The sequence below is a fragment of the Scyliorhinus canicula genome, chromosome 12, assembly GCF_902713615.1.
Source record: "Scyliorhinus canicula chromosome 12, sScyCan1.1, whole genome shotgun sequence".
NCBI lineage: Eukaryota > Metazoa > Chordata > Chondrichthyes > Carcharhiniformes > Scyliorhinidae > Scyliorhinus > Scyliorhinus canicula.
The window spans coordinates 146,162,984-146,186,754 of record NC_052157.1 but is presented as its reverse complement, the minus strand read 5'-3'; the positions used below and the strand labels follow the sequence as shown (position 1 = coordinate 146,186,754).

The 23,771-nt window shown below is 49.5% G+C and overlaps 1 long non-coding RNA gene across 1 annotated transcript in view; it reads left to right on the top strand.

The window, feature by feature from the left end:
* LOC119974990 overlaps positions 1–23,771 on the top strand; it is a 93,349-nt gene that overhangs the window by 17,620 nt on the left and 51,958 nt on the right. Inside the window, exon 2 of the long non-coding RNA XR_005462629.1 lies at positions 5,638–5,747. This is a non-coding gene — a long non-coding RNA (uncharacterized LOC119974990). The remainder of the gene's footprint in view (positions 1–5,637; positions 5,748–23,771) is intronic.

Below are 23,771 nucleotides of genomic sequence, written 5' to 3'. Positions count from 1 at the left end.
ACTCATTAAACATATCTAAAACTAGAGGGATCAATTGTTCCGCAAACGTCTAAAACCCAATGGAGAAACTATCAGGGTCAGCAACTTTACCCATCTGCATCAACCTAATACATTTCCAAATTTCCTCTGAGCCCATCAGGGATTTCAACTCCTCCGCCTCTCCCTCTCCAGCTCTGGGACGGACAACCCATCCAAAAAAATCCATGGCCAAACTCTCCGCCAGGGGCTCCAATCTACAGAGACAAAGGGCGGGATTCTCTCAGCCCACGCCGGGGCCGGAGAATCGCCGGTCTGGGCGCGAATCGTGTGATACCACCCTGACGCCGGTCCGCCGAATCTCTGGTGAGCGGAGAATTGGCGCTGCTGGTGCCGGCGTGCCCCCCCCCCCCCCCAACCCAGCGATTCTCCACCCGGGATGGGCCGAGTGGGCGCAAAAAAAATCCGTGTCCCGCTGGCACCGTCCACGTGTGGTCTTACCCAGCGGGACCTCAGCGTGCATGGGGGGGCTGACCCCAGGGGCGTCTCCGCTGTGGCCTGGCCTGCGATCAGGGCCTACTGATCGGCGGGCCGGCCTCTCGAGCTGGAGGCCTCTTTTGGTCCGCGCCGGCCCTTGTAACCCTACGCCATGTTGCGTTGGGGCCGGCGTGGAGAAGGAAGCCACCGCGCATGCGCAGACTGGTATCGGCAGCTGGGGCGGCGTGGGTCACTCCAGTGCCGTGCTGGCCTCCTGTAGGGCTCAGAATCGCTGCTCCTGGGGGCCTGTTGACGCCGGCATAAAACGCGACGGCGTTTACGATGGCATCAACACTTAGCCTCAGGATCAGAGAATTCCGCCCAAAATATTACAAAAGCCACGTTGACCCTAAGCAGGACGGAAACCAGTCTGCCACCCATCTGCACCATCTCCCGGGAAGCCGCCTGCCACCTCAGCCGTTGAGCTAAAAGGCGACTGGCCTTCTCCCCCATGTTCACAAAATACCACCCTCGAACGTCGCAGCTGGCCAATAGCCTTACCCATTGATACCAAGGTTACCCATTGATACCAAGGTTAGCTGATGTGAATCCAAATCAGGGATGGAGACTAGTAGCTTGTTAATAAAACCTGTATTGTCCCAGTTTGGAGCGTAGACAATAACTAGGACCACCGAGGTGCCTGGCAGAGACGCATGAACAGTAAGATGTCTCCCACTGGGGTCTGCCAGGATCCTAGAGGCAGGAAATTGAATTCTGTTATTGATTAAAGTTGCCGTGCCCGGGCCTGACCATCAAAGTCTGAATGGAAAAACATGTCCCACCCGCCCCTTCCACAACCTTGTCTGCTCTCTGAGTCGCCTGCAGAAACACCACATCAGCATGTTAAGGTGAGCAAATACACTCGACCTTTTTTTGGGAGGGGGGGGAGGAAAGGGAAGGAAGGGGGGGAGGGGGGAGCAGGGGGGAAGAGAGGGGGGGAAGGAAGGGGGGAAGGAAAGGGGGGAAGGATGGGAAGGGGGTAAAGAAGAGGGGAGGAGTAGGGAGAGGGGGAGAAGGGGGGAAGGGAGAGGGGGAGAAGGGAGAAAAGGGGGAAGGAAAAGGGGGGGAAGGGGGAAGGGAGAAGGGGGAAGGGGAAGGGAGTGGGGGGAAGGGGAAGGGAGTGGGGGGGAAGGGGAAGGGAGTGGGGGGGAAGGGGAAGGGAGTGGGGGGGAAGGGAGTGGGGGGAAGGGGAAGGGAGTGAGGGGGGGAGGGGAAGGGAGTGGGGGGGAAGGGGAAGGGAGTGGGGGGGAAGGGGAAGGGAGTGGGGGGGAAGGGGAAGGGAGTGGGGGGGAAGGGGAAGGGAGTGGGGGGGAAGGGGAAGGGAGAGGGGGAGGGAGGGAGAGAGGGGGAGGGGGAGGGGGAGGGGGAGGGGGAGGGGGAGGGAGGGAGAGGGAGGGCGGGAGAAGGGGAAGGGAGAGGGAGGGAGAAGGGGAAGGGAGAGGGAGGGAGGGAGGGAGGGAGGAAGGGGAAGGGAGAGGGGGAAGGGAGAGGGGGAAGGGAGAGGGAGGGAGGGAGGAAGGGGAAGGGAGAGGGGGAGGAAGAGGGGGGAAGGCAGGAGGGGGGAAGGCAGGAGGGGGGAAGGCAGGAGGGGGGAAGGCAGGAGGGGGGAAGGCAGGAGGGGGGAAGGCAGGAGGGGGAAGGAGGAGGGGGAAGGGAGGAGGGGGAAGGGAGGAGGGGGGAAGGGAGGAGGGGAGAAGGGAGGAGGGGGAAGGGAGGAGGGGAGAAGGGAGGAGGGGGAAGGGAGATGGGGAAGGGAGGAGGGGGAAGGGAGAAGGGGGGGTTGGGGTGAAAGGGGGTGGGAAAGGGGGTTGGGGTGAAAGGGGGTGGGAAAGGGGGGTGGGAAGAGGGAGGGAGAAGGGGGTGGGGGAGAAGGGGGGGGGAGAAGGGGGATGTGGGTGGGGATGAAGCGGAAGGGGGTGGGGGAAGGGGTGGGGGGGGGGAGAAGGGGCGGAGAAGGGGGAAAGGGGGTGGGGTGGGGTGGGGGGGAGAAGGGGCGGAGAAGGGGCGGAGAAGGGGGAAAGGGGGTGGGGTGGGGTGGGGGGAGAAGGGGTGGAGAAGGGGGAAAGGGGGTGGGGTGGGGAAGGGGGTGGGGTGGGGTGGAAGTGGAGATGGGGGGAGGGGGGAGAAGGTGGGGGAGGAGAAGGGGGCGAGGAGAAGGGGGGAGGAGGGGGAGGGGGAGGAGGGGGGAGGAGGGGGGAGAAGGGGAGGAGGGGGGAGAAGGGGGGAGAAGGGGAGGAGGGGGGAGAAGGGGGGGAGGGGGGAAGGGGGAAAGAAGGGGGAGAAGAGCGGGGGGAGAAGAGGGGGGGAGAAGAGCGGGGGGAGAAGAGCGGGGGGGAGAAGAGCGGGGGAGAAGAGGGGGAGGGAAGGGTGGAGGGGGAGGGGGAGGGAGGGGGGAGGGAAGGGGGGAGAAGAGCGGGGGGGAGAAGAGCGGGAGGGAGAAGAGGGGGGAGAGAAGAGGGGGAGAGAAAAGGGGGGGCGAAGAGGGGGGCAAAGAGGGGGGCGAAGAGGGGGGCGAAGAGGGGGGCGAAGAGGGGGGAGGGAAGGGGGGTTCCTGTCCTCAGTACATTTTTTCTTATTAATAAATACCTTTTGTGTTTCTCATGAAGTCTTTGAACGTGCATCATTACGCCAGCTTTCCATTCCTCTCATTTACAAAAGATTATGTGCCAATGTGCCGCCCCTTTTAGAAACGTTTGCCGTCTGTTATTATATTTCTTGCCATCTTTCTCTCATACTCACATTTCTCCATCTTTATTTTTGTAATCCTTTGCCAATTTTTAAATCTTTCCTAATTTTCTGACCTAGCACAAATCTTTGCGGAATCGTACACCTTTTTTTTCAATTCAGTAAATAATTTGTTGCTGTCTTTCTACAGTTTGTTTATATTTTGACGCACATGAAAATGACATCCAACGTCAGCATCGAGCATTCAGAGGTCAGCTGGATGCAGAATGATAAGAAACGATTTGCATTGATATGGAGCTTTTCACGATGTCCCAAAGCAGCTGCTAATGTATTTCAGACGGGTAGTGACTGTTGTAATATAAGAAACATGGTGGTCAATTTGCAATCTGCCAATTCCAATAAACAGAAAGGTGGTAAATGACCAGATAATTTGTTTTTGCGATATTGATTGGGGGCCGAATGTTGGCCAGGACTCCCACAACTCTTGTATTAGAACATAGAACATAGAACAGTACAGCACAGAACAGACCCTTCGGCCCTCAATGTTGTGCTGAGCCATGATCACCCTACTCAAACCCACGTATCCACCCTATACCCGTAACCCAACAACCCCCCCCTTAACCTACTTTTATTAGGACACTACGGGCAATTTAGCATGGCCAATCCACCTAACCCGCACATCTTTGGACTGTGGGAGGAAACCGGAGCACCCGGAGGAAACCCACGCACACAGGGGAGGACGTGCAGACTCCACACAGACAGTGACCCAGCCGGGAATCGAACCTGGGACCCTGGAGCTGTGAAGCATTTATGCTAACCAGCATGCTACCCTGCTGCCCATAATTTGAAATTATGCCATGAAGATCTTTTACATCCACTCGAGCAGGCTGATGGGGCTTCAGTTTAATGTCTCAAAAGACGGCACCTCCAGCACTTCAGCACTCCCTCATTACTGTACTGCAATGTCAATCTTGATCTGTGCGCTCAAGCTCTGGAGTTGAACTTGAACCCAGAACCTGAGAGACAAGAGTGTTACTAACTGAACCACAGATGAAAATATCTTGCATTCCGAATCCATAGAGTCCCAACAATGCAGGAGGAGGCCATTCAGCCCATTGGGTTTGCACTGACCTTCTGAAAGAGCATTCTACCTGGGCCCACTACCCCACCCTATCCCCATAACCCCGTAACCTGCACACCTTTGGACATTAAGCGGCCAATTTAGCGTGGCCAATCCAGGTGGATTGAGCCCCCCCCCCCCCCTCCCCCCCCCGGTGCCAGCAGGAATCCCTCTATCTGCCTTTAGCTGTTTATATGCTTTCTCTAAGTGAGGCAGGTTATTAGTGCTGAATTATTTGTACTTTATAGCATAGGGGTTTGCTGGCTATGAGCTGATTCGTACTGGTTCCAAGTTATTTCACCTGGGATCACTGGACAGAGTTTTCATTTTAGCAAACTGTGCTGAATTGATATCCAGGTCACGAGTTCTATATAAATATCTGAACTAGGTTAAAAAAAAATGCTTAAATTTAGCATCGTCCAAACTTGTAAAATGTTGAAATGGAGGTGGCCTGTTTTGGAAGGTCTGAGTATGTGGGGCCAGCGTAGTTTTGGCTCGGATATCCCCTTTGAGACTCACCAGGATCCCACATGAAGAATGGCCGCAGGTGAGGTGTCAGGGGGCTCCTTGCATTACATAGCGTTTTACATAGAACATAGAACACAGTGCATCGGCCCATCGAGTCTGCACCAACCCACTTATGCCCTCACTTCCACCCTATCCCCGTAACCCAGTAACCACTCCTAACCTTTTTGGTCACTAAGGGCAATTTATCATGGCCAATCCACCTAACCTGCACGTCTTTGGACTGTGGGAGGAAACCGGAGCACCCGGAAGAAACCCACGCAGACACGGGGAGAATGTCCAGACTCTGCACAGACAGTGACCCAGTGGGGAATCGAACCTGGGACCTTGGCGCTGTGAAGCCACAGTGCTATCCACTTGTGCTGCATTGCTGCCCATTGGACGGTCAGTGCCCCCAGCACAAATTCAGGGCCGAAGGCGAGACAAATGGGGAAATAAAACAAGGATACAAAGTAGGCTAATAGCTTGATTATGGTTTTCTCACAGCCGGTTTGATCCCAAGCCAAGTGACCTCCATCACTAGCCGCCTTAAAAGGTGGCACTGCGTAGAAGCATGGTGCATGCCTGGTGAACGGTGAGCCTATTGGAAGGGACAGAAATAAAAATAAACTACCTGAAGCAAAACAAGCTTCCAGATGCATGCAGCCCAGCAGCTGTGCAGACAAGGGAAGCTGAAATGGGCAATTACAAATGATTAATATTGTGCTTGCATGAGCTAATGAGTAGATGTTGCTGTTATTTGTTAACCAGGTGATTACACCTTTAAACTTTTTTATTGATTCTACACTGGCAAGGTCTTGAAATCTTTGTGAGTGACATGTGACAAGTTTAGAAGAAAATCTCTGCCCAGGGCTTCACTCCATGTAGCAATCGCTGGATACTGTAGGTTCTGGATTCATAAGAGGTAAGGTATATGACTCTCGATTTGTGTGACTAAACCAACGGAATGTAGAAAATCTAGCTCACCTTTACGATGTTTAAACGATATTTGAATGCTTAGATAGTTTTTAGATAAAAATATAGAGATTCCCGGTTTCCAATGTACTGTATTAGCCAATGTTACGTTTTGTGAAACAGGTTGTTGGGTTTCTGTCGAATGCCACAGGTCAGTGTTGACTAATGTTGGTTATCAGGTTAGTCTAATCCCTTGACGTTCTGGAGGGTCAGTGAGACATTTTTATCTTCCTAGAATTTTTCCTTGCGGTGAATCATCTTCCTCGGGCGAGCGAATGAGTTGGGTTGGGTCGAAACCGTGATGATGCCAGTGACCAGGATGCTATTGATGGACTGAATGGCCTTTTCTCGGCATGCATTTTCTTACTAAACGTAGCAGAGGTTCTCCTTGTTGCAGCCCTTCTGGTAGTTTTTCGCACGGCGAGTTGATAAATTATAGAACTGGTTGAAAGTAAAATTATGGATAAATGAAATGTAACCCGTTTCTCAAAGGAGAAGGAGGGAGGTAGTTGCTGGATGGATGCTTGTGAAGGGACAATAGTCAACTTTCAATATACATTGTAAAAAGGTAGAGGGGAATCCAGAATAGTTCAGAAAAATCAAACTGCTGGACAAGACTGTTGTGGGAGCCTTGAGTCCTTGCCCTTACTCACCATCATTTTGTTAAAGCTTCTGCACTTTGTTTTAAGTCTTAACTTTGTATCAAAGTCTATTCAATGAGAAAGAAATGATTTCACCCCAGGAGTCCACCTGGTAAAATCTGACGCCAAGGATCTTTGAATTTGTTTCCCTTCCATTCCTGGGTCGTGGATCAGTGCAAGCTGTTGACTAAACTTCAGTTCAGAATCCTATCAGCAGAGGAATCCCATCAGATTTTAAAACGTAGCAGCCAATCGAAGGATGGAATCTTGCTACTCTTCCTTTGATTGGCTATGTAGTCATTCACACCTTCATTGGATGATCCACCTGAATAACTTTACAGGTCAAATCATCCCAGGAAGTATATTCCCAGGCAGCTTGTTTTTAAAGATTTTTATTACAGCATTTTTTAAAACAATACTTAGACTGTTATTTTTGAGCATGGTGTATATTTTGTTTGCAAACTATTTATAGGAGCAGATCCTATTAATATGGATATGCGACAGTTGTACATTCTTGAATGTTCTTGATTGTGAGGATTCACCTGTTGCCGTCTTGGGGAGGAACTAGGCAGGATGATGTTGTATAATGCAGAGATCATACTCCCTGACATTGCCTCTTGAGCAGCCTATAGTGCTCTCCATAGGGATTGCCGAATTACCATTGGCAATGAAGAGCACAGACTCAGCAAGGACTTCCCCACGTTCAGGTATGGGCTGAGCAGCGTTGAAACAAAACACGGCATAATTAGCTTTCTCCATGGAGCCGGGAACAAAAGACCGGGAGGTAAGTTTCCAACCACTCCCTCACCCCAACGACTAGAGGTGATCAGTTAATAGAACCAGCTATTCAAGAAGAATTATTGTTGTTGGTGGTTGTGACTTCAAGCCTCGCCTACAGGGTAAAACCAAGTCGCCTAAAGGCTGGCATGTTAGGACAGTTCTGAGGAAATGTTGTCCTCTAGCTAAGTCATTAAATCAAGCCCCTGTTTGCAAGCTTGGATGGATGTTAATGATTCCATGACAACTATCAGAAGAAGAGCAAGGAGTTCTGGTGTCTTGACCAACATTTCTCCCTCAACCAATGCCACCAAAAAGAATTAGATGTCGCATCTCATTCATTTTTTGAGACTTTATTATTTTTATTACCACACCTACTTACTTCATAATACTGTAGTAATTGCACAATATCATTCATTCTGTGTGAAGCATTTGAATCTTTCTCAGTGATCCAATAGGGTATTTCTCTCAAAGGTCTCCGTACGCAGATTGTTTGGTGTTTTTTGAAACTGCTCACACAGAAAGAAACCCCATGCAATAACTCCGAGATGGATTGGCATCAATAATTTGTCAGTGGACCATGTGAATCACCGAACTTTGAATCCTGTGAGAAGTACATTCAGGACCATTCTTTTATTTGAAACATTCAGTATGCAGAGAGATAACTACTCTTTCATTAGATTATAGACATTGGACATGGGAATAGACGTGGTTAGGTTTCCTTATCCTGAAAAAAAACGGCAGTACTGGAGACAATGTCCCTTTAATTTCTCTTTGCTGTATGCAGCCTGATTGCTGCATTACACGGTTCCTTTAAGATTGCCATATGGCCACACATGTGCAATCTTAAAGGGGCCACTGCTACACAAGAGTCTTTGTTCCCATACATTCCCGATTGCTGCACACAGGGAAGGTTGAGGGGGAATAATTTTGATTATTCAATGATGTAAAACAGTAGATGGTGAGTTGCTGGCCCCTTTTACATCATCTCAACTTTCCTTCCGACTGAAGTCAACAAACATAAAAATCAGGAGAGATGTAAAATGAGCTGCCGATTCAATATTTCCCCCAGTGCCATTGGGGTGCCATTTACAAATGGCGTCCTGATCTCTCCCCGCTGTACTCAAGTGGTCTGAATGAGAGAAAGCAAACAATTGCTACCCAGCATAGAACTGCTCTGTCCAGTCTGACTCCACTGTCCTGTTCAGGACAGTTTAACTTTTGGCTGCGTAGAAGGCTTCTGCAAATGGGCCCTGGCCTCTGTGGGATAAAAAGGGGAGTGCATTGGAAGTTTGGGCATTACTTCGTGGGGTCAGCAATCAGTTTGCTTAAGGGGAGTTGGCTTTGTGTGGCGTCTCCTGATTAGAATTTTCCAGCTTAAAGGCTTGATGCGCAGTCGATGGTGGAAAGTTGTTAAAGAAAGAGAAAGAAACAACTTGATTTATATAATTTGTAGAACATAGAATCCCGACAGAGCAGAAGGAGGCCCTTTGGCCCATCAAGTCTGCACCAAGCCTCTGAAAGAGCACCCTGCCAAGGGTTCCCCTCCCTATCCCCGTGACCCCACCTAACCTGCACATCCCTGGACACGAAGGGGCAATTTAGCACGACAGATCCACCTAATCAGCACATCTTTGGGCTGTGGGAGTAAACCGGAGCACCCGGAGGAAACCCACGCAGGCACCAGGAGAATGTACAATCTCCACACAGTCAATGACTCAAGGCCAGAATTAGACCCGGGTCCCTGGCGTTGTGAAGTAGAAGTGCTAACCACTGTGACATTGTGCCGCCAGTATCTCTCAAAAGCATTCAAAAGTGTTTTATGTCGAACGTATTGCATTGTAAGGTGCCTTTATTATGTGCATTAGTACAGGGCATGCAACTGTTAGGCTCTGTAGGAGTAACAGACACTTTGTATTGTGGAACAGATGGTTAAGACAGAGGAAGTAAATTATTAGAGTATGTGCTAAAGTAATAGGTGGGCCATCATTGCTTTATTCAATATCAAACGATTAGCAGAGGCAAGCTTACTTAAGAAGGAGGAAGATTTTCACTATTCATGACTGTGTTGCAAACATTTCTGATATACGTTATCATGATTTCCCTATTAGTTGCAGACAGCAGATGTCTTAGTACCTTTGGACCTTGATTAATATTCAAGTTATTTTCCCAACGCACAAGCAATCAGGGAATCTTAGCCTAAACTTCAGATAAATGTTTGGCCTAACTGCTTGTGGGCAGCACGGTGGCACAGTGGTTAGCACTGTTACTTCACCGCTCCGGGGTCCCGGGTTCAATTCCCGGCTTGGGTCACTGTCCGTGCGGAGTCTGCATGTTCTCCCTGTGTCTGGGTGGGTTTCCTCCGGGTGCTCCGGTTTCCTCCCACAAGTCCCGAAAGGCGTGCTGTTAGGTGAATTGGACATTCTGAATTCTCCCTCCGTGTACCCGAACAGGCGCCGGAATGTGGCGACTAGGGGCTTTTCACAGTCACTTCATTGCAGTGCCAATGTAACAATAGAGATTATTATTATGGTAAATCTGGCTGCGTCATTAAACGCCACATGATTCTAGAAACTCAGAAAATCTCAAGAGTCTTAACCTCAAACTCAGACCCTCTCTCCATCCCCTGTCTCAGACGTACCAGTACTCTGCACATTCTCTCAATATCCCTGATCAGTGAATTGGCAAGGAGATGGATCCATTCCAGCAGCTGTCTGTGGAGTTCACACCTCAAAGTTTACATCTGCTGAGCTGGCGTTTCCCAGCCACTCGCTGATTAACCATTTGGCTATCCTGAGTTTTGATGGATTTCCAACATAAATGAACACTGCCAGGTGGCACTGCCAGACAGGCAGGGACACTGCCAGGGTGCCAGGCTGGCAATGCCAAGCTGGCATTTTGCCCGGGTCGGAAATCAGGCCTGGGGGTGACCTGCCGGTATGTGGTGGGGTGCGGGTGAGGGGGGGGGGGGGCTCGAGGACCCCCCAGCAGGTGAGTTGGGGTGCTCTGGGGCCATGTCGGGGGTGGGGGAATCGAGAAATTGGGTGCCATTTACAAATGGCGTCCTGATCTCTTCCTGCACTGAGGAGTTATTGTCGTTGGAGCTCCTCAATGCAGGAAATGACACTATGTGTGGGATCGGTGGGAGGGGCCCAAAATAGCAACAGAGAGCTCGACAGCAGGGTCATTCCCGGTTCTTGCCCCACCAGTGCCTCTGATTTTGTTTGGTTAGATCGCGGCCATTGCCTATGTGTTGATGGGAAGAGGAAGTCTTGGAATGACCATCTCCCACCCTTGTTTTTGCATGCATGCACAAGGGGAAAAAAATCCCTCAGAGATGGACATTTTTCAACTCGTGGTTCAAAACGGGGAGATAGAGGTGTAATGTTTTTGTCGCTGGATTAGTAAAGCAGGGGCTCAGGCGCAGGGAACACGGGTTCAAATCCCACCAAGGTGGTTTTTAAACAAAATTACTTGACAGGATGTGGGCGTCGCTGGTTAGGCCAGCATTTATTGCCCATCCCGACATGCAGCACGGTAGCACACTGGTTAGCACAGTTGCTTCACAGAGCCAGAGTCCCAGGTTCGATTCCCGGCTTGGGTCACTGTCTGTGCAGAGTCTGCACGTTCTCCCCGTGTCTGCGTGGGTTTCCTCCGGGTGCTCCGGTTTCCTCCCACAAGTCCTGAAAGATGTGCTGTTAGGTGAATTGGACATTCTGAATTCTCCCTCTGTGTACCCGAACAGGTGCCGGAGTGTGGCGACTAGGGGCTTTTCACAGTAACTTCATTGCAGTGTTAATGTAAGCCTACTTGTGACAATAAAGATTATTAAGATTAAGGTGCCCTTCAGAAGGTGGTGGTGAGTTGCCTTCTTGAATCGCTACAGTCCTTGAGGTGTAGGTACACCCACTGTGCTGTTAGGGAGGGAGTTCCAGGATGATACCCCAGCGGCAGTGAAGGAACGACGATATATTTCCAAGTCAAGATGACGAGTGGCTTGGAGAGGAACCTCCAGGTGTTGGGGTTCCTAGGTATCTGCTGATTTAGTCCTTCCAGATAGTAGTGGCCGTGGGTTTGGAAGGTGCTGTCTGAGGAACCTTGGGGAGTTACTGCAGTGGAATTTAAATTTGATTTGATAATTCTGGATTTGAAAGATAGTCTCAGTTATGGTGACCATGACTCCATGACTGTTCTAAAAACCCAACTGGTTCACTAAGGCCCTCTCGGGAGGGAAATCTGCCGTCCTTACCCGGTCTGACCTAGATGTGACTCTCAACCTACAGCAATGTGTTTGACTCTGAACTGCCCTCTGAGGTGCCCTCGCAAGCCATTGACTTCAAGGGCAATTAGGGATGGGCAACAAATACCGGCTTTGCCATCCCGTGATTTCACATCCCATGAAAAGAATAAATTAAAAACAGTTTGTACTTTGGCCACTGCAGTGATGAATAAGGAGCAGCTTCTGTCATTCCTTCTTGGCTCTGCAGTCAGTCGGAAAACTGGGTTGGAAAACTGTCTTATCCAATTTGCAATTGTTTTAAGATGCCTGCTGAATGTGGGCCTAAACTGCACAGAGAGGACAATACAAGGATTGATCCCAGGTCTCCCTGACCAAAATCCTGCGTTACTTTAAAAAAACAAGATATAAAGCAACCATTTGATATTCCCGAGTGTCACATGGCATTCAAGAAGATAAAGAGCCTTCAGAAAATGCGTGCCTGCAGCACCACACCCATCGGGGAACTTTTATAGCGCAATCCTCTAGTTCTGTGGACTGTTTCCAAGTAAAACATTCCATTCGGCTCTGTGTAGTAGTTCTGTTCAAGGAGAAGATAATTATCTTATCAAAAAGCAGATTTATTGCTGATAAACTGATAAGAGAGCCAGGGTACTCTTTAGACTTAAGCTGCACTTTATAGCCTAGCTACACGGCTGCACTGAGCTACAAGCATGTCTCTACTCTTCCCCCATTGCCCCCCACCCCCCATCCCATCCCACTTCTGTGCCTGTGTTAATGGCCTCGTTAACTATTGACATTTTCAAAGAATGTTTAAAGTCGACAAACAGGGCATCAGAACTTGAGCCTTCACCCACCCCTTGTTTGGGTATTGCATCTGTAAATAGTGGCAACATTAAATGAAATGAAAATTGCTTATTGTCACAAGTAGGCTTCAGTGAAGTTGAAATAAGCCTGAAATTAGGCCGAAAACAAGTGACATTGCGGAATGTTCCATCGCCCATTGTGGTGGGCTCGTAGGTGGGCTTGGAAATATTTGGGAGAGCCATGTGAGAACGGCTCACTGACGCAATTCTGCCACATGGGGAGTTTTCCCAGGGGCAGCTTGCAAAATCCATCGGCTGCCCCGTCCATGAAAATTAAATGAAATGAAAATCGCTTATTGTCACGAGTAGGCTTCAATGAAGTTACAGTGAAAAGCCCCTAGTCGCCACATTCCGGCGCCTGTCCGGGGAGGCTGGTACGGGAATTGAACCGTGCTGCTGGCCTGCCTTGGTCTGCTTTAAAAGCCAGCGATTTAGCCAAGTGAGCTAAACCAGCCCCTGTCCATGGAGGTGAGTAGCCAATTTACACCAGTTTGGGGAAGATATGTAGCTCTGCTGGCACTTTGCCACCGTGTGCGGAGGCCACCAGCTCAATGGAAGCAGTTTCCCACCGCTCCGGGCCTCAGAGCCTCCATGCTCCAAAGAGGGGACAGCCAGCAGGAAATTCCACAACAGCGGCTCATCTCATCCACAGGAGTAGCCCCCTCCACCTAGAGGGCTCCTCCGAAATTTAAATTTAAATTTTACCTGTCCGCGGATGTGTCCAGCCACCCTTAGGACATCGAGTACGGAGGTGGCCAACTCGGAGGCCGCCCCTGGCTAGATTGCTGTGCTGGTCTCTCTCCCGGCAAGCGTGAGTTGGGACCCCTATTTCTTCCTGACTTTGGGGTTTCAAAGCCCCATGAAAAAACCCAGCCCATTCTATTTGTCACACTGGGCGTGGGTTTTCATGCCTATAATCCACCTCTTGCTGAATTTCTTGAGCAGCTGATCTACACTTCATCGCACGCTCAAGGACTGTTGGAACCAACAATTCTACGGACACGTGCTTGTAGGATTAGAATAGCGGTTTTAATATACTCACAACAGAGCCAGCCTATTAGCCACTGAACGTTTGGTGAACTGGCCGGCTGACCATGTGGCACTGACCTTTTATACAGCAGCTTCCGGGGGAGGAGTCCTGGGCAGAGCCAAGGGAGAAGCCCCATACAACTCGAGCATTCCCAGAGCTACTCCCCCTGGAGGACAGGTAGTGCAACTGCACTTACAATACAGGCACATGTATATACAGATTACAATCCGGTGTGAATCACATGCACCACAAGGACTATTCACAAAATATCACGTCTCTCACATGCACCACAAGGACTATTCACAAAATATCACGTCAAAAAGAGAACTAAGGTGTACAATGTTGGTGGGAGCCGGCACCTGGTACATGTAGGCAGGAGTGGTTCAAAAAGATGCAAATAGGGATTTGAAGAAAATACTAATTTAATGCTTGTAGGAATACCAACATCTATCATCTGAATTACAATGCAACATTTACAACCTAATGTTCAGAGCTGAACGCTGTATGCTCTTCATAAATCCACTTTATCAAAGCAAATGGTTACGGGTTTCTCAATGATAGGACGCTACAGGCAAGAGAATGCGTGGAACAAGAAAGGCCCTTTGGCCCATCAAAGCTATTTCTTTCACGGGCCACATTCAACCTGCTCTATCGTGCATCCACTAATGGTGACTGAGGAAATCCTAAAGGTAAATCAGGATAGCAGCAGTCCTCGACTTTGCAACGTTCGAGTTATGATGAGTGGTACTTCTTAAAAAATAAATTTAGAGCACCAATTATTTTTATTTCAATTAAAGGGCAATTTAGCATGGCCAATCCACCTACCCTGCACATCTTTAGGTTGTGGGTGGTGATGTGACCATCAGTTCACAAGACACGTGGTTGGAAGTGAACCGTGGTTTTAATAGTCTTACGATAGAGCCTGCCTGCGACGAGATGAACTGGCAGCAGGCTCACAACCGCAGATCTTTATACTTCCAGTTAGTGGGAGGAGCCATGGGCGGAGCCAAGGGTGGAGCCAAGGGTGGAGCCCAGTATAAACTCCTCATCTCCCCCTATGGGCAGAACCGCGCAACTGCTCGTATACCCAGCTTACATAGACACAACACATACCATATAATAACAGTGTGAATTACGAGGAATGTGATTCAGCACAGGTGGTGAGACCCAGGCAGACACGGGGAGAATGTGCAAACTCCACACGGACAGTGACCCGGGGCCGGCATTGAACCCGGGTCCTCAGCGCCGTGCTCACCACTGCGCCACCGTAACGCGCCCCAATGAGGAACGGCACTTACACCGTTTATAAATTGACACCCAGTTTCAAATTTACAATGTTGGTTTTGACCATCCGCTGCGATTCGCTTTTCCCGCCGGCCGCGCCAGTGGCGTGAAGATAGAACCCCGCCACCAGTGAATGGCACGCTGCCAGAAAACACGCGGCTGGGGTACCGAAGAATCCAGCCCCCCCCCCCCCCCCCCAATCACATGTCAAATCCGGTTCATCCATAACCCAAGCCCAAAGGGTTGAGGAAAAGAATTCCTGAGGGAGGGGCCCAGGCAGCTGATAGTTCTATTCAGAGATGAATGATTAAGCATTTTCTATAACTCTTTCTGAAATATTTGGCATGTGCTAAATGTATTCCATCTGATTCATGGGATCATTTTACCTTTATTCATTTGTAAGATGTGGGCATCACTGGCTGGACCAGCATTTATTGCCCACAGGGGCAATGAAGGGTCAACCGTTAGACTTCTAGTTCCAGATCTTTGTATTGAATTCAGATTTGGCCATCTGCCTTAGTGGGATTCGCACCTGGGTCCCCAGAGGATTACCCTGGGTCCCTGGATTATTAGTCCAGCGACAATGCTACCACACCACTGCCTCCCCTCATGGTTAGTGAGCATGCCCATTGAGATGACAGAGGGGGGGTGCCCACCACTGAAAACTCAGCCATTTCCCTTTGACATTCAATATTATCACCACCACCAATTCACCACCCCCCCCTCCTCAATATCCTGGAATATCACGATCAATTTGAAGCCAAAATGGACCAATCATAATCAATGCAGTGCAATATGTGCATTCTGCAGAACACAAAGATTATCTTGAAGGCATTTTTCTCGCCCGGAACCTGCAAGAGGAACAAGAGTAGCATTGTCGTTGGACTATCATCATCTCCCAAGTCACACCATCCTGACTTTAAGGCCAGGTGTCTGCAATTCCCTACTAAAACCCTTGTGAGAGCATCATTACCATAACGCCAAGCACCTACTCGGGGCGGAGTAAAGATGGCAATAAATGTAGCCACTCCAACCTTGCCCGTGCCCCAAAAACAAATAAAATTAAAATGATCTTGGCAGGGTTATAAAATGAGCACACGCTAAAATTAAACATGAGATTCTGGGGGCGGGGCAGGCAGGAAAGTGGAGTTAAGGCCACAATCAGATCAGCAATGATCTTATTGAATGGCGGAGCAGGCTCGATGGGCTGAATGGCCTACTCCGACAATTTTTTATCATGTCTCATGTGTAGGTAAAAGATTCCATGTCACTCTTTCAAAGAGCAGGGGAGTTATCCCTGGTGTCCTAGAATCATATGTACAGTGCAGAAGGGGGCCATTCAGCCCATCGACTCTGCACCGGCTCTTGGAAAGAGCACCCCATTTAAGCCCACACCTCCACCCTATCCCCGTAACCCAGTAACCCCACCGAACCTAAGGGCAATTTAACATGGCCAATCCACCTAACCTTTGGACTGTGGAAAGAAACCGGAGCACCCGGAGGAAACCCACGCACACACGGGAAAAACGTGCAGACGACCCAAGCCAGGAATCGAACCTGGGACCGTGGAGCTGTGAAGCAACTGTGCGATCCACTGTGCCACCATGCCGTCCAATAGTCCTAGCCAATACTAACCCCTCAATCAACATGGTGTAACCCGATTATCTGACCAGTATCGAATTGCCGCTTGTGGGAGCTTGCTGTATACAAAACGGCTGCCTTGTTTCTGATGTTACAACAATGACGACATTGCATAAATTACTTCATTGACTATAAAATGCTTTGGGATGTTTGGTATTTGTGAAAGGCGCTACATAAATGCAAATTGTTTTTATTTTACTTAAGCAGGAGAAGGCTGCTGAGCAGATGGGGGTTGAAAGACATCTCGTGGTCCTTGCCCTTGTTAGTGGTGTCGATGGGATGAGCAGGGAAGAGGGTCTAGATGTGCCTGGGAGTGGCGAGGCCCAGTGGAGATTTGACATCGCCAAACCAGATCTGGCAAGGGATCGATAAGTCAGCAACGCACCAAATACGCTTTGGTTCGTAACCCTTGGACTTGAGGGAGTGAAGAGGACCATACCAGAATGAAAGAATATAAAAGTTTGGTTGACACAGTAATAACTTTTCCAAGGCCAATCTTTCGACGACAAATCCCTTTGCTACAGTAACATACAACACATGTGTCGAAACCCAGGGACCTACAGAGATGCTGGTCCGAGTTGGAACTGCAGTTTTTAAACTCCCGCCGTACATTTCCTACTGGGAAAATTACCGCCTGCTGAATAGGGGAATTCATATTCTACAAAGCCCACGGGGAGAACTATTGACGATCCTTCATGTCCCTAGTGGCCACCACAACCCGGGTTTGGGAACAGTCGGCTTAGTCTCCTAGGAAACCGCCGCCCCATTGACAGTTCCGCTGGGGCGATTCCTGTTGCTGTGCGAGGAGTGGTCCTCTAGTCAAATACAAAACGTGCTAATTTGGTCGCTGTGGATGCTGCCGGTTGTTTCTCACACTGATTTTCAATGTCTTCACCGCCCGTTCTGCCAGCTCATTGGACGATGGGTGGTGTGTGCTGCGGTTCTAATGTGCCTGCTGCCATTGGATAGCATGAAGCTTTGGAACGCACCGCTGGTGAAGACAGTCGGAAACCAGAACTTCCGGTACGCCATGCGTGCAATAGCTCTGCCGTAGTTTCCCAATCGTAGTGTGGGAGGTCGTGGTGTCCATGTGATGTATCAAACATAGAATCCAGAAAGAGCCCGGCTAAGTCCACGTGCACTTTCACCCTTGGCCAGCCTGGCCACTCCCATTGGTGCAGGGATTGGAGATGTCCTTATAGTATATTCAGATTATATGAGTAAAGAGGTCACAGGAGGTACAGAGTCAACAGGACGGCTATAAGTATTGACAGCCTTGGTTTTATTGTCTGGAATCCCCTCCCTTGACTGCGCAATGATTTAATGGCCTCGTCGCTCCCGATTTGGGGATGTGATGAGGCCATTTAATCTCCAAGAGGCCTCTTGTCTCGAACACCTCACAAGATCTAATGAGATCTTGCGAGACGTCGTGATCTGGATCTCTCCCAACATAGTCATGTGAGTCATTAGGCCCATTGAAATATGTCTGAGCCAAATTCTCCTGAGGCCTGAGAGACCTCACCATGGCAACGTTTAGCGCTGGTCCACACAAACATGGATCAGGAGTAATGGCCCCAGGGTGGTCAGACTCAGGGCAGGGTGGTATCCTGGCACTCCCACTGGCACCTTGGCACTGCCAACCTGGCACTTTGGCTTTGCCACCATGGCAGTGCTGCCCTGACACTGCCTGTCTGCCTAAATGGCACTGCCAGGATGGCAATGCCAAGGTGCCAAAGTGCTAGGTTGCCCGTGCAAGGGATCGGGCCTGGGGGTGCCCTGTCCTTGAGGTGGGGTAAGGGGGGGGGGGGCTCAAGGACCCCCTAAGACGTAAGTTGGGGCAGTGGGAAGAGGGGGTCTGCAGGGCGTGGTGGGGGTGAGATCGAAAGATTGGGCGGCATTTAAAATTGGCACCCCAATTCACGCTCCTGCACGGGTGAGGTGATCTTGCCAGTGCAGGAAATGAGGTAAATACGACCTCGGCGGTGCGTTCCCCACAGAGGCAAAATAATCTGGCTAAATCCTGTTAGATAGCGGGATCATTCTCGGCACTGCGGGTGCGGAGAAACACACTGCTATACCCGCCCAAAATGGGCCTCAAGTTTCTTCCCGTTAAATCATGCCCTCTGTCTTTAGAAATCTTCTCAAACTGTGTCTCCTCGCCCAAACGCTTGGTTACCATTCCTAAACTCTCCTCCCAGGATCATTGCTGTTATCTTATCTGTCTATTTGTGAAGGGCCTGTCGGAGGTTTACTTACGTTAAAGGAACACTATACAGTACCAGCAAGTTGTTGTTATAGCTGTAGTAGCCTGGACTTAATTACCTGTACTTCAACACAAATTAGTCGCTACTGTTCCAGGGCAGAAGATGAAGAATACACAATAGTGGAGAAGTTAATATCCTTGTGGCATTGGGAAAATGGAGCGCCGCATTGCATCCAACCAGTTAGTGTCACCCTGATGCAGGGAAGGGTGAAGTGGTACCGTTTGACAGCAAGAACAAGGGAAGGCGAGATAAAACAAAGGGTATAATTCTAAAGGTGGTGCAGGAGCAGAGGCGCCTCTGTGGCAGGGGAGGTGGAAAGATACAATTAGTAAAGCATTAGGAATCCAGGGTTTTATAAATAGAGGCATAGAGTACAAAAGCAATTTGGTGAACCTTCATAAAACACTTGTTTGACTTCAGATGGAGTATTGTGTTGAATTCTGGGCTCCACACTTTCGCAAGGATGTGAAAGCATTGGAGAGGGGAAAAAAAGATGTATGAGGCTGGTTCTGTGGATGAGAGACTTCAATTACATGGATAGGTTGGCAAAGCTGCGACTGCTCTCATGCGAACTCACAAAAACCTGAGCAGAAGTAGGCCATTCGGCCCCTCGAGCCTGCTCCGCCATGCAATATTATGACTGATTTGTTTGTGTTTCAAATTCCACATTCCCTTCTACCCTCGATAAACTTAGATTCCCTTGACCAACTAGAATCTAAACAATATTCAATAACTCCACCTCCGCTGCCTTCTGAGGCAGAGAGGTCTGGGAGAAGAAAAGATTGAGAGGAGATTTGACTTCAAAATCATGAGGGGCCTGGACAGAAGAGGTAGGAAAAAACAGGTTCCATTGACGGGAGGGTCAAGAACCAGAGGACAAAGTGCTTGGCTAAATAATCAAAGGGGACACGAGGAAAAACATTTTGATGCAGTGAGTAGTTAGGATCTGGAATGCACCGCCTGAAAGTGTGGTTGAAGCGGGATTAATTGAAGCATTTATTGTCCATCCTTCATTACCATTGAAGTGAGTGGCTTGCTCGGCCATTTCACAGGGCAGTAAAGAGTCAACGTTGGGCAGCACGGTGGCGCAGTGGGTAGCACTGCTGCCTCACGGCGCTGAGGTCCCATGTTCGATCCCGGCTCTGGGTCACTGTCCATGTGGAGTTTGCACATTCTCTCCATGTTTGTGTGGGTTTCGCCCCTACAACCCAAAGATGTGCAGGCTAGGTGGATTGGCAACGTTAAATTGCCCCTTAATTGGAAAAAAATTGGGTACTCTAAATTTTTTTAAAAAGAGTCAACATTGCTGTGGATCTGAAGTCACACATAGGCCCAACCAGATGGGGATTAGCAAACTAGAAGAGTTTTTATGACAATCAACAATGATTTCATGGTCGTCATTAACTCCATCTGCCATGGTGGGATTCGGACCCAGCTGCTCAGAGCATTACCCTGGGTCTAGGAATTACTAGCCCAGTGAAAATACCATTACACCACCCCCTCCCTGACAGGCTGAATGGCCTCTCATGCTGTAATCATTCCATGATTCTACGAGAATGGAGCCAAAAATAAGTCAAAACCCACCACAAATAAATAACATTGAAGACTAAACCGACTCACGTCTATCCGACCTGTGACTTGCACGGCAACCTACCTTGGCAAGATGCCAAATTTTATTCTGAACTTGTAAAACTGCTAACTTCATATTACTCTGGGAATCACGTGAGGTGCCGATATAGAAGGGAATAGTACAGACTAGGATCTTGTTATAGTATCTCAGCGATGAAGCTACTGTTTTATTCTATCAGGCTGGACTAGACAGCTATCACTCAGTCTACGATTGGTTATCTCTTGATAACCTAGGTTGTTGTGATTATGCAGTGGATAATGGTCTCAACTATTTGGCCAACAAAGGAAGAAGATTAAATTTTTTTTGGGGTGAAGCAGAATTCCTCGCCTGAAAAACAGCGTTGCGATTCATGACAATGTATATTTTCGTGGAGGGTTGCAGGTGGCATGGAGCTGAATGTGCCCACCAACACTGGAATCTATTGAGTCAATGGGCAGACGCATAATTACCGTAGGATTGGCGAGTGCAGGCTCCATTCTGGGTGTTACCTCGGCTACCTGGCTACCCAGGCCACTCTACCCATCCTCGCCATGGTTCCCTTTGGTCCTTTTAAAATGGGGCTGATGTACATTAAAATAAAACTTCTGTTTGAAGGCACAGCCACCATTCCTGCACCAATTAAACCAGGCAGACCAACCTTGTTCAATACTGGACGTCTTTTGAAACTTGCATGCTCGTTTACTGCGACAAAAAATATTTTTCTAAGTGTTGGAGTGGCCCACATGAGGACTCGTATGCAGCTCGTATCATTTAAATTTCTCCTGATCCCTGGTAGGATCTTCAGTCTAGTTTAAGGATAGAACCTCCTGATGAAGGAATGCTCCCCCCCTTGCATTCCCTTTGCCTTGTATGGGGTGAATGCAGATTCTGCTACTTCAGGCGACCAGGAAACATCCAGAAACAGCGGGGACCTGGGACAACTTGATTCCCCTGAGCGATTCACCAGTTACAACTGAATTTCTACTTCATCAATACTACTTGGCTCCTGGAGTGAGTTGTGTTCACTAGGAAGGTGCCCAGTGAAAGCTAGGGGATCCCTGTGCAGGAAGAGTGGTGAAAGGAACAGCACAGGGCTAAATCGCTGGCTTTGAAAGCAGACCAAGGCAGGCCAGCAGCACGGTTCGATTCCCGTACCAGCCTCCTCAAACAGGCGGCAGAATGTGGCGACTAGGGGCTTTTCACAGTAACTTCATTTGAAGCCTACTCGTGACAATAAGCGATTTTCATTTCATTTTCAATAATTATTGGGTTTTTGAAGTGTGCCTCTAAACTGGCCAAATTATTCCAGGAAGTTGGCACGGTGCTGTTCACCCTCCCTGTCAACACCTGCGAAGGAACATGGGGTAACAGAAGATGGAAGAAAACTGAAGGTACTCTTTATTTGAGAGTAAATGTCTTATAAATCGTGAATACAAAAACATGACTTTGGAACATCAGCAGTGCAATCCTCGGGCCAGTGAATATTACGTGGGCCAGGGAGGAGGGGAGGGCGGAACAGGATTACTGCCTGCCCACTGCCTCCATCCCTAACCTTGTCCAAATTCACAAGATGGTGCTTGTTCAAATACTTTATCTGTGCAGCCATGTTGTTCTGTGCACCTCCCAGTGGACAGGCAGACCATCCATCCCTTGGCGGGTGTGGGGTAGGGCGGATCCCATTCCAGCGAGCGGGGGGGGGGGGGGGGGCGAGGATTTATAAAAGATTTGGTCACAGGACATGAGTGCCACTAACGAGGCCAGCATTTGTTTCCCACCCTAATTGCCCTTGAGACGGTAGTGGTGAGCTTCCGCTTGCGTACAAAGTAGAAACGAAGGGTGAGTTAACTCTCAATTTTATTTTGTTGTTTTGCCAGTGGCATTCTCTTCAGGAAACGGCAGAGATTCCTCCATCCACCAAGGTATATTCCTGGTGTTCACTGTGTGTTTGTTTCTGCCCATTCCCCCAGCTAGCAGAATTTCAGAATAACCCGAATACTGAGGTTCTTGCAAAGTGCTGTGTACCTGGCCTCGAAAGCGGGCTCCTCAGAATTCACTGGGTCAGACATCAGACACGTGGTTCACATGAAGGATTCCCGCTTACCAAAGCCAATGATGCTCTATCGGCAGCTGAGCACACAAACCCGCACCACAGAATGTCCCAAACGTAAATATAAAGGCAATCTGAAAGCCAACCTCGGGGCTTGCGAGCTGGATCCCAATACGTGGGGAAAAATCATCATAGAATTTACAGTGCAGAAGCCGGGAATTGAACCCGGGACCCTGGAGCTGTGAAGCAACTGTGCTAACCACTGTGCTACCGTGCTGTCCTTGGAATGGTCAAAATCTCTATCAACAAGCAATTTTGACTTTTGAGGATAAAAGAGTCAAGGGCCTTCAGTACAAGTAAATCCAAAGCCTCCATTCGTTTTTAAAATTACTTTATCAGAGTTACAAAGCCAGAGCTCAGAGTGTAGACAGGGGCAAACCCCTAATCCAGCTCCTCGCCTGCTCCAAAAACCAATTCAAATTGAATCCAATTCATGGTCCCCACAAGAGAGACGTACCAGATCCAGGCATTACACCTGGCCTCACGCTCATCTGAGCCAAAAGGCCTCCATTCTTCCCTCCAGCACTGACTTTGTACGCAGTAAGTGTAATCAATTATGCAAATACGATGCAGAGGGATCTCGGTGTCCTAATTGAAGAATCACAAAAGGCGAGAATGCAGGGACAGCAAGTAATTAGGGAAGCTAATATTGCGAGAGGAATTGAATAAAAGAGTAGGGAGGCTATGCTTCACTTAAGCAGGGCATTGGTGAGACCACACCTAGGGAACTGTGTATGGTATTGGTCTGCTTATTTAAGGAAGGATGTAAATTGATGCGACCATCAATTCACGCGAAACAAGGAGTTGAAGTAAACTGTGGCTTTAATCGACTAGAACAGTGCCTGCCTGCAACTGCTCTGCTACTGAGAGCCGCCTACAGGGCTACTGCTCTTTATACCTCCCCTCAAGGGGTGGAGCCCTCATGGGCAACAGCGTGGTACAGTTACATATATGGTGAATGGTTAATGCAATACGTTCACCACATTCACCCCCTGTTAAAAGAATGAAGTCCGGCGGGGGTGAAGGGTTCACAAGTTCAGCCTGTCCGGCGCCCGGATCGTTCACTGTGATTGCCGAAGCTCGGGTATCGCAGCTGTCCCGGGTGTCAAACTCATCCGTGCGGGCATGGGTAGTGAAGTTGCCCGTGCGGGTACAGACGTGGACTCTGGGAGCGTGTCTTCTGGAACTTCGTTCCTGTGGGTCGGTGAAGGGGGAATGGGGGGTGGGAGGGGGTGCGGGTGCCATGTAGGGGCGGGGGCGCTGGTCAGAATAGGTTGGGCGGGGTAAGTTGGGGTGGCAGTGATAGTGGAACCTGCGGGCGCTAGGTCCCAGAGGGAAACTGTATCCTGTCGGCCATCGGGGTGTTCTATGATTGCATACTGGGGGTTGGTGTGTAGGAGCTGGACCCTCTCGACCAGGGGGTCGGACTTATGGCTCCTGACGTGTTTGCAGAGTAGGACGGGCCCTGGTGTCCTCAGCCAGGACGGAAGCGAGGCCCTGGAGGTGGATTTCTTGGGG